General features: G+C 49.1%; 1 non-coding gene across 1 annotated transcript; it reads left to right on the top strand.

Moving 5' to 3' along the window:
• Positions 1-1,154: 1,154 nt before the first annotated feature.
• On the top strand, positions 1,155-1,217 carry LOC120362198 (U7 small nuclear RNA). Its single transcript, XR_005578163.1, has one exon. It is a non-coding gene; the product is annotated as a U7 small nuclear RNA (small nuclear RNA).
• The last annotated feature ends 7,185 nt before the right edge of the window (positions 1,218-8,402 follow it).

Here is an 8,402-nt window from a genome sequence, read left to right as displayed (position 1 = left end):
CCCCCCAGGCTCAAACAAATTTTCCATCTCAGCCTCTGAAGTAGTTGGGACCACAGGCACATGCCACCATGCCCAGCTACTTTTTGTATTTTTTTTTAAGAGTTGGAGTCTCCCTATGTTGCCCAGACCGATCTCAAACTGCTGCTCAAGATCTGCTAGACTTGACTCCCAAAGTGCTGGGATTACAGCCATGAGCCATCGTGCCCATCTAACTCTTTTTTATTTATTTACAAAGACAGGGTTTCACCACGTTGGTCAGGCTGGTCTTGAACTCCTGACCTCAAGTGATCCGCCCGCCTCCAAGCACTTTGGCCTCCAAAGTGCTTGGATTACAGGCGTGAGCCACCGCGCCCGGCCATCAACTCTTAATACAGGACGAAACAGGACAGGATAGGTCCTGTAGCCACTTTCTCTAGTTTCTTCGATGTTCCATTCATAGAACTTTTTTTTTTTTTTTTTTGAGACGGAGTTTCGCTCGTTACCCAGGCTGGAGTGCAATGGCGCGATCTCGGCTCACCGCAACCTCTGCCTCCTGACTTCAGGCAACTCTCCTGCCTCAGCCTCCTGAGTAGCTGGGATTACAGGCACGCACCACCATGCCCAGCTAATTTTTTGTATTTTTAGTAGAGACGGGGTTTCACCGTGTTGACCAGGATGGTCTCGATCTCTTGACCTCGTGATCCACCCGCCTCGGCCTCCCAAAGTGCTGGGATTACAGGCTTGAGCCACCGCGCCCGGCCTTTTTTTTTTTTTTTTTTAAGCACAGAAATAACTCTACAGCTTGTTGATTTTCACAAATACTCATGAATCCAGGATTTAGATGAAGAACCAGAACATTACCAACACCCAGAAACCTTCCCATGCCCTCTTCCACTGAGTGGCCCTTTCAACCCCTAGGAAGCCAAAAAGCACAAGTCCTGGGCCCTGTGGCCTTAACGAGTGACACCCTGAACCAGTCAGACCCAATGACTTGGGAAAACGCTCCTTTTACCGATAAACGTGAAGCAACTGATGACCGCCTCTCTGGCACCACCCCGGCGGAAACAGAAGTGCCATAGAAATTTTAAAATGTATTTACCAATAACTAAAAACAGGTGAAATCGTCTTCTATTTGGTAGTTTAAAGGGAAGAAATTGGCTGGATTGAAATTGAGTCAAAGGTCACAGCTCTTTTGGAATTTGTCTACCAGGTTTTCTAGTTTTTACCAGAAAACCCAACAACAGAAAGATTGATTCAAACTTTCTTGGGCGTCAGAAAGTTATGATTCAGAGTTTGGGCTCTAGAATTAGACTGCCCAGATTCCAAACACTGTGGCTTCATACCTAGTAGGTCAGTGGTTTCATCTTTTAAGCCTTAGTTTCCTCGTGTAGGTAAAGGGAAGGGTGACCTGCTGAGATTGTAAAGATTAAAGAGAATACACGTGAAGCGCCATGGCAAGTGGGTACTTGGTACATAGCTACTACAGCAACTCTTATGCATCACTCACAGTTAAAATAAGTGTTCATTTTTAAAAAATATTACATACAGCCTCAAAACATGGTTTGGAGATAGGTAAAGTTTCTGCAAATGAGCAAAACTCTTTTTTTTTTTTTTTTTTTTTTTTTGAGATGGAGTTTCACTCTTGGTGCCCAGGGTGGAGTGCAATGGTATGATCTCGGCTCACTGCAACCTCTGCCTCCCGGGTTCAAGCGATTCTCTTGCCTCAGCCTCCCAAGTAGTTGGGATTACAGGCATGTGCCACCACGCCCAGCCAATTTTTGTATTTTTAGTAGAGACAGGGTTTCTCCATTTTGGTCATGCTGCTCTCGAACTCTCAACCTCAGGTGATCCACCCGCCTCGGCCTCCCAAAGTGCTGGAATTACAGGCACGAACCACCATGCCCAGCCAGAGCAAAACTCTTGATTCAAGTTGCAGGTAAATCATTAAGTTGTATGTAGATTTGCACTGATGTACACAAGCTGCCAGGATGGAGACAAGAGCAAAGAAATCAGTCATTGTGATGGGAAATCTCAGTATCTCTCTTACAAACACACATAAAAACATATCAGAGACCCATAAGCTGCTGAGATTTTGTGGAGGTCAGAGTGTGGCTCAGGACCATTAGCTGATCTCTGCCATTTCTCACCCCATCCCTTGCGTCATTTTCACCAGTTTGGAAGCCCTTGATGTTAGGGTTATGCTTTAGTGAAAGAACAAGCCTGCAAACAAATCATTTGCTGAGTGTTTGATTTAAAGAGCTACCTCCAGGCCCAGCACGGTGGCTCACACCTGTAATCCCAGCACTTTGGAAGGCTGAGGTGGGCAGATCACCTGAGGTTAGGAATTCGAGATTAGCCTGGCCAACATGGTGAAACCCCGTCTTTATTAAAATTACAAAAATTAGCTGGGCGTGGTGGCAGGCACCTGTCATCCCAGCTACTCAAGAGGCTGAGGCAGGAGAATCACTTGAACCCGGGAGGCAGAGGTTGCAGTGAGCCAGGATCACACCACTGCACTCCAGCCTTGACAACAGAGCAAGACTCCATCTCAAAAAAAAAAAAAAAGTTACGTCCAATTATTTATAAACATTCACTTTGGGCTGGGCGCAGCGACTCACGTCTGTAATCCCAGCACTTTGGGAGGCCAAGGAGGGTGGATCATGAGGTCAAGAGATCAAGACCATCCTGGCCAACATGGTGAAACCCCGTCTCTACTAAAAATACAAAAAACAGCTGGGCGTGATGGCATGCGCCTGTAGTCCCAGCTACTCGGGAGGCTGAGGCAGGAGAATTGCTTGAACCCAGGAGGCGGAGGTTGCAGTGAGCCAAGATCACGCCACTGTACTCCAGCCTGGCACCTGGTGACAGAGCAAGACTCTGTCTCAAAAAAAAAAAAAAAAAAAAAAAGGCTGCTTTGTTTGAGAGTTGAGCCACAGTTGTAGCCAAGTGAGGAACAGCCCTCCATAAGGATCCATCCAATTGAAGCATCAAGTTTGAAGGAAGCCACAGTAACACTCCCTAGCTGAGTAAAGCTCTGCCAACTGTGCTTACAGCAAGGAAGGCACTGAACTGAGAAAGATCTGCCTGCTAGCCCTCTAAACCGTTCCCTCTCAGCCTCTGCCTGGACAACCACGTTAGGGGCATCCTCAAAGCGGTAGGTATTTAGAAATCAGAAACAAGGGTCTCACCCAACTCTACACGAAGCACACATTTTCACCTTCATAGAAGATATGGGATGTTGGCTAATAATTCCTTATGAACGTGGCCATCTATGATCCTGAGGGAGGTCAAAGGCTGCATGAGGAGATCATGTGTGATTTCCCCCAGCATACATTTTGGTGCCCGTGTGGTTGAGCAGAAGGCTTCCACCCAGTTCAGAATTGTATCTTTTCAGTGTAAACAGCATGTAGCGCCGGGCGCGGTGGCTCAAGCCTAATTCCAGCACTTTGGGAGGCTGAGGCAGGCGGATCACGAGATAGAGAGATCGAGACCATCCTGGTCAACATGGTGAAACCCCGTCTCTACTAAAAATACAAAAAATTAGCTGGGTTGGCCGGGCGCGGTGGCTCAAGCCTGTAATCCCAGCACTTTGGGAGGCCGAGGCGGGTGGATCACGAGGTCGAGAGATCGAGACCATCCTGGTCAACATGGTGAAACCCCGTCTCTACTAAAGGTGCAAAAAATTAGCTGGGCATGGTGGCGTGTGCCTGTAATCCCAGCTACTTAGGAGGCTGAGGCAGGAGAATTGCCTGAGCCCAGGAGGCGGAGGTTGCGGTGAGCCGAGATCGCGCCATTGCACTCCAGCCTGGGTAACAAGAGCGAAACTCCGTCTCAAAAAAAAAAAAAAAAAAAAAAAAAAATTAGCTGGGCATGGTGGCGTGTGCCTGTAATCCCAGCTACTCAGGAGGCTGAGGCAGGAGAATTGCTTGAACCCAGGAGGCGGAGGTTGCAGTGAGCCAAGATCGCGCCATTGCACTCCAGCCTGGGTAACAAGAGCGAAACTCCGTCTCAAAAAAAAAAAAAACAACAACAAAAAAAACAGCATGTAGCTCATGGCCAGGCACAGGTTATGGAAAGAATGCTGAACGGTGGAGGAAAATCCACTGCACATCATTCCATGACCAAATAGGACCATATGGAGAACATTCGGTCTTATCTTTTGTTTTTTTTTTTGAGACACAGTATCACTCTGTCACCCAGGCTGGAGTGCACTGGTGTGATCAGATCACTGTACTCTCAACTTCCCAGGCTCTAGAAATCCTCCCACCTGCCTCCCAAGTAGCTGGGACAATAGGCATGCACCACCATGCTCAGTTAATTTTTAAATTTCTTGGTAAAGACAGAGTCTTGTCATGTTGCCTGAACCGGTCTTAAAACTCCTGGGCTCAAGTGATCTTCCTGCCTCAGCATCCCGGAGTGCTGGGATTATATGCATGAGCCACTGTGTCTGGTCGGTCTTACCTATTTTTGAGAATGCACTAGGCCCTGAGGGTGGGGAGGGGAAAAGTAATTCCCTTCTCAAAGCCTTTAAATCTAGGCAGAAATCAATATTTCAAAATTAATCAGTGCCTTGGGCTTGGAAGGGAAAGGTAAAATAAAGAGAATGAGGAGATGGCTTTTGGAGTGTTGAGAGCAAGGCAAGTGAGGCAGATACTACATTTTCAGTCTTATTTATTGAGCAACTACTTTGTGTCAGGTTTTGTTTTGAGAAAGAGTCTTGCTCTGTTGCCCAGGCTGGAGTACAGAGTGCAGTGGCATGATCTCGGCTCACAGCAACCTCCACCTCACGGGTTCAAGCGATTCTCCCAAGTAGCAGGGATTACAGGTGTGCACCACCATGCCAGCCTGATTTGTCTATTTTTAGTAGAGATGGGGCTTCACCATGTTGGCCAGGCTGGTCTTGAACTCCTGACCTCAAGTGATCCTCCCACCTTGGCCTCCAAAGAGCTAAGATTACAGGTGTGAGCCACTGCACCTTGTCAATGGCAGGTATTCTTTTTTTTTTTTGAGTCTGGCTTTTGTTACCCAGGTTGGAGTGCAATGGCGCGATCTCAGCTCACCACAACCTCCGCCTCCTGGGTTCAGGCAATTCTCGGGCCTCAGCCTCCTGAGTAGCTGGGATTACAGGCACGCGCCACCATGCCCAGCTAATTTTTTGTATTTTTAGTAGAGACGGGGTTTCACCATGTTGACCAGGATGGTCTCGATCTCTTGACCTCGTGATCCACCCGCCTCGGTCTCCCAAAGTGCTGGGATTACAGGTGTGAGCCACCTCGCCCGGCAATGGCAGGTATTCTTGATGCTGAGGCTACAGCCCGCAAGAAGCGCACACTCCAGTGGAGGGAGAAGCAGAATGAGGTTCTTTTTTAAGACGGGGTTTCACCATATTGGTCAGGCTGGTCTCGAACTTCTGACCTCAGGTGATCCACCGGCCTCAGCCTCCCAAAGTGCTGGGATTACAGGCATGAGCCACCACGCCTGGCTGAATGAGATTCTTGATACAAGCAATGCTTCCGTTAACAGTAGGGGTCACCGCAGGCTCTTGAGCAGGGTAGCGACAAGTGTGGTGGTGTGGAGGACCCAGCACAGGCTGGCAGAGCAGCAGTAGAGAGGGACTGGAGGCAGTGCCAGTTACAGAGCTGAGGGGTTCCCCTAACAAGTGCAGAGTCTCCTCTCCTTCTTGCCTTATTCCTACCTCTGGCCTTTTATGGAAAGAAGCCTTGGAAAGCCGGGTCACACCTGGTGGGCCCCTCCTATGGCAGGGATGAGGATGAAAGCATGTGCATGGGATCGCCCTGGAGAACACGAGCGGTGTCTGGGAGTCCTCCTGTGCCCTGCTCCCTCAAAAGTCAGTTCTGGTCTGAGCGCTGGCGTCCAGGCTTGGAGGGCACCTGTGAGCAGAGGAGGGAGGGAATCACCCCGAAGTTTGAGAGGATGACAGCTTCATCTATATTCCAATACCCACCCTCTTCTAGTGCAGGGTGGCAAACTAGAGAAGGGACCGGGAAGAGAAAGCTGTTGCAGGAAGAGGCAGCCGTAGATACAGGGGCAGCCTCCAGGTGACCAGAGCCCTCCCTACCCGCCCAAGCCTGTCTCACTCAGGGTAGCAAAGGCCTGGCGGCGCCCTTAGGAAGCTGCAAACCAGGCTGGGCGCGGTGGTGCACGCCCGTGATCGTCACACTTGGGAAGGCAGAGGCAGGGGCATCACTTGGGTCCAGGAATTCGAGGCCAGCCTGGGAAACATGGCAAGACCCCCTTCTCTATAAAAAAATAAAAATAATTTTTAAAAAAGAAAGCAGCTGACCCGCCTGGGTGACACCCTCAAGCCCCCAAGCCCTTTCCCTACCCAGGCTTCAGGCTGCTCATCAGGGGCTAACCCAGCAGGGCTGTTGGAGACCTCAGGCGCCCCCCTGCCCCGCCCACCGAGAACGCCCCCTGGAGGCCTGGCCCTGCCCTGCACCGCAGGTCCTCGGGACCTTCCCAGCCCAGGCACGGGCGTACCCGGTGGATCCGTCCAGCTCCGGAAGTGTCTTCCTCCAATTACTTGGAGTTGATCTTTCTAAACAGGATTGCTCAGACACGCCCTGCCTTCTCGAACAAGGAAAGAACCCTACCCATCTCACTCAACTGCCACATACGACCGCCCGCAGCCTCATCACAGGGCACATCCATCACCTCCTATCACTGCTAGCCCAGGCCTCGCGCCTCAAGCCCCAACCCTGACACCCTGCAGCCTGGAATCCCACAGCTCCAGTCACGTGGCCACTGGCCCCCTTTCCCCAAACGTGTCTGAAACCGAACCATCTCCTTGCACCAAACCTTATTTTGCTCTTCCTCTTCCCTTCCGTACTTAGAGCCACAGGTGGGGCGACTAAATTTTTTAGTATAAATATATCCCAAACATTGCATAGGACATAATTATACATTTTATACCAAAAAAAAATGTTCATCTGAAATTAAAATGTAACTGGGCATTCTGTTTTGATTCGCTAAATCTGACAACCCTACTGCCCCTGTCTCTGGCCAGCCAGTTCCTCCCCCTCTCCTGGAGCTTCCCTAGACAGATCCGGGGACAGCTCCTCCACAGACAAGGTCGATCGCGTGATGGCTCATTATTGCAATTGCTTGTTTTCTTCAGTTTCTCCAACCACACTGTGAGCTGCTGGAAGGTCAGATTGTGTGTTTTTCTTTACCCCAAAGCCTGAGGTTAGGTGCTTAGGAAATACGACTGTAGAGCCAGTAGGAAGTAAGCGCGTTTTTAAAGGCAGTGTCTCTCGGTCATACAACGATTCTGGGACGCTGTACCCAGGGGCCTACACTCCCAAGTTCTCTGGGTTATTTTTGAAAATCATTATACTTGAGCAAATTCGTATGGTGAAAAAGTTTCCCTCCGGGCACAGTGGCTCACGCCTGTAATCCCAACACTTTGGGAGGGCGAGGTCAGGAGTTCGAAACCAGCCTGACCAACATAGTGAAACTCCGTCTCTACTGAAAAATACAAAAATTAGCATCACCACGGAAATGCAAATCAAAACCACAACGAGGTATCATTTCACACACATTGAGATTAGCAAATAAAAGAAAAAAAGGAAGTAGAAAGTAAGACTCACACCTGTAGTTCCAGCTGCTTGGGAGGCTGAGGCAGGAGAATCGCTTGAATCTGGGAGGCAGAGGTTGCAGTGAGCCGAGATCTTGCCACTGCACTCCAGCCTGAGCGACAGAGTGAGACTCTGTCTCAAAAAAAAAAAAAAAAAAAGGTCCCAACAATCAAAAGCAAAAGAAAATCTTCCTCTCATTATCTCTGCCCTTCAATTTCATTTTCCTCCCAAGAGTTAATCATTGTTAAAGCCAAGTACGCAAATTTCAAATATTTTTCTTTGTATTCATTAGGCCATAATGAAAAGCCTAATAAATCCAAAAAGCTGAAATCATACAGGACACATTCATTGAATAGAATGCAATTGAACTAGAAAGGGAGGGAAAAACTGTCAGGCCTCCAGGTGCAGTCGGGACCCAGAAAGTCTGAAGTCCTGCCTGCCTCCTCTGATCGACCCTCACCCCCACCTGCGTTCACCATTATCCCTGATCGCCCAGTGGGGCTTCCTTGAACATTAAGCTACTCTCCCCACCCTGCCATCTTAACTGTTCTTATGCTAATCTGAATACTCCTAACCCCACCCTGCCATCTTAACGGTTCTTGCTCTGAGTATCCCTCTGCCCCATTCTACCATCTTAACTACTCTTACGCCTTACCCTACCCGCCACTGTAACTGAATTTATGGTAATCTATACTCCTCGCCCTTACTCCCACCACTGTAACTGATCTTACTCTGTTAATCCCCCTGCCCCCGCAAAAATTGCCCAAACCTATAAAACCAATTCCCACTCCTACTCCCTTGCCAGTCCTTTCTCGAATTCAGCCC

The sequence above is a fragment of the Saimiri boliviensis genome, chromosome 1 (assembly GCF_048565385.1).
Source record: "Saimiri boliviensis isolate mSaiBol1 chromosome 1, mSaiBol1.pri, whole genome shotgun sequence".
In the NCBI taxonomy this organism is placed as follows: Eukaryota; Metazoa; Chordata; class Mammalia; order Primates; family Cebidae; genus Saimiri; species Saimiri boliviensis.
This window is presented reverse-complemented; position numbering and strand designations above follow the sequence as displayed.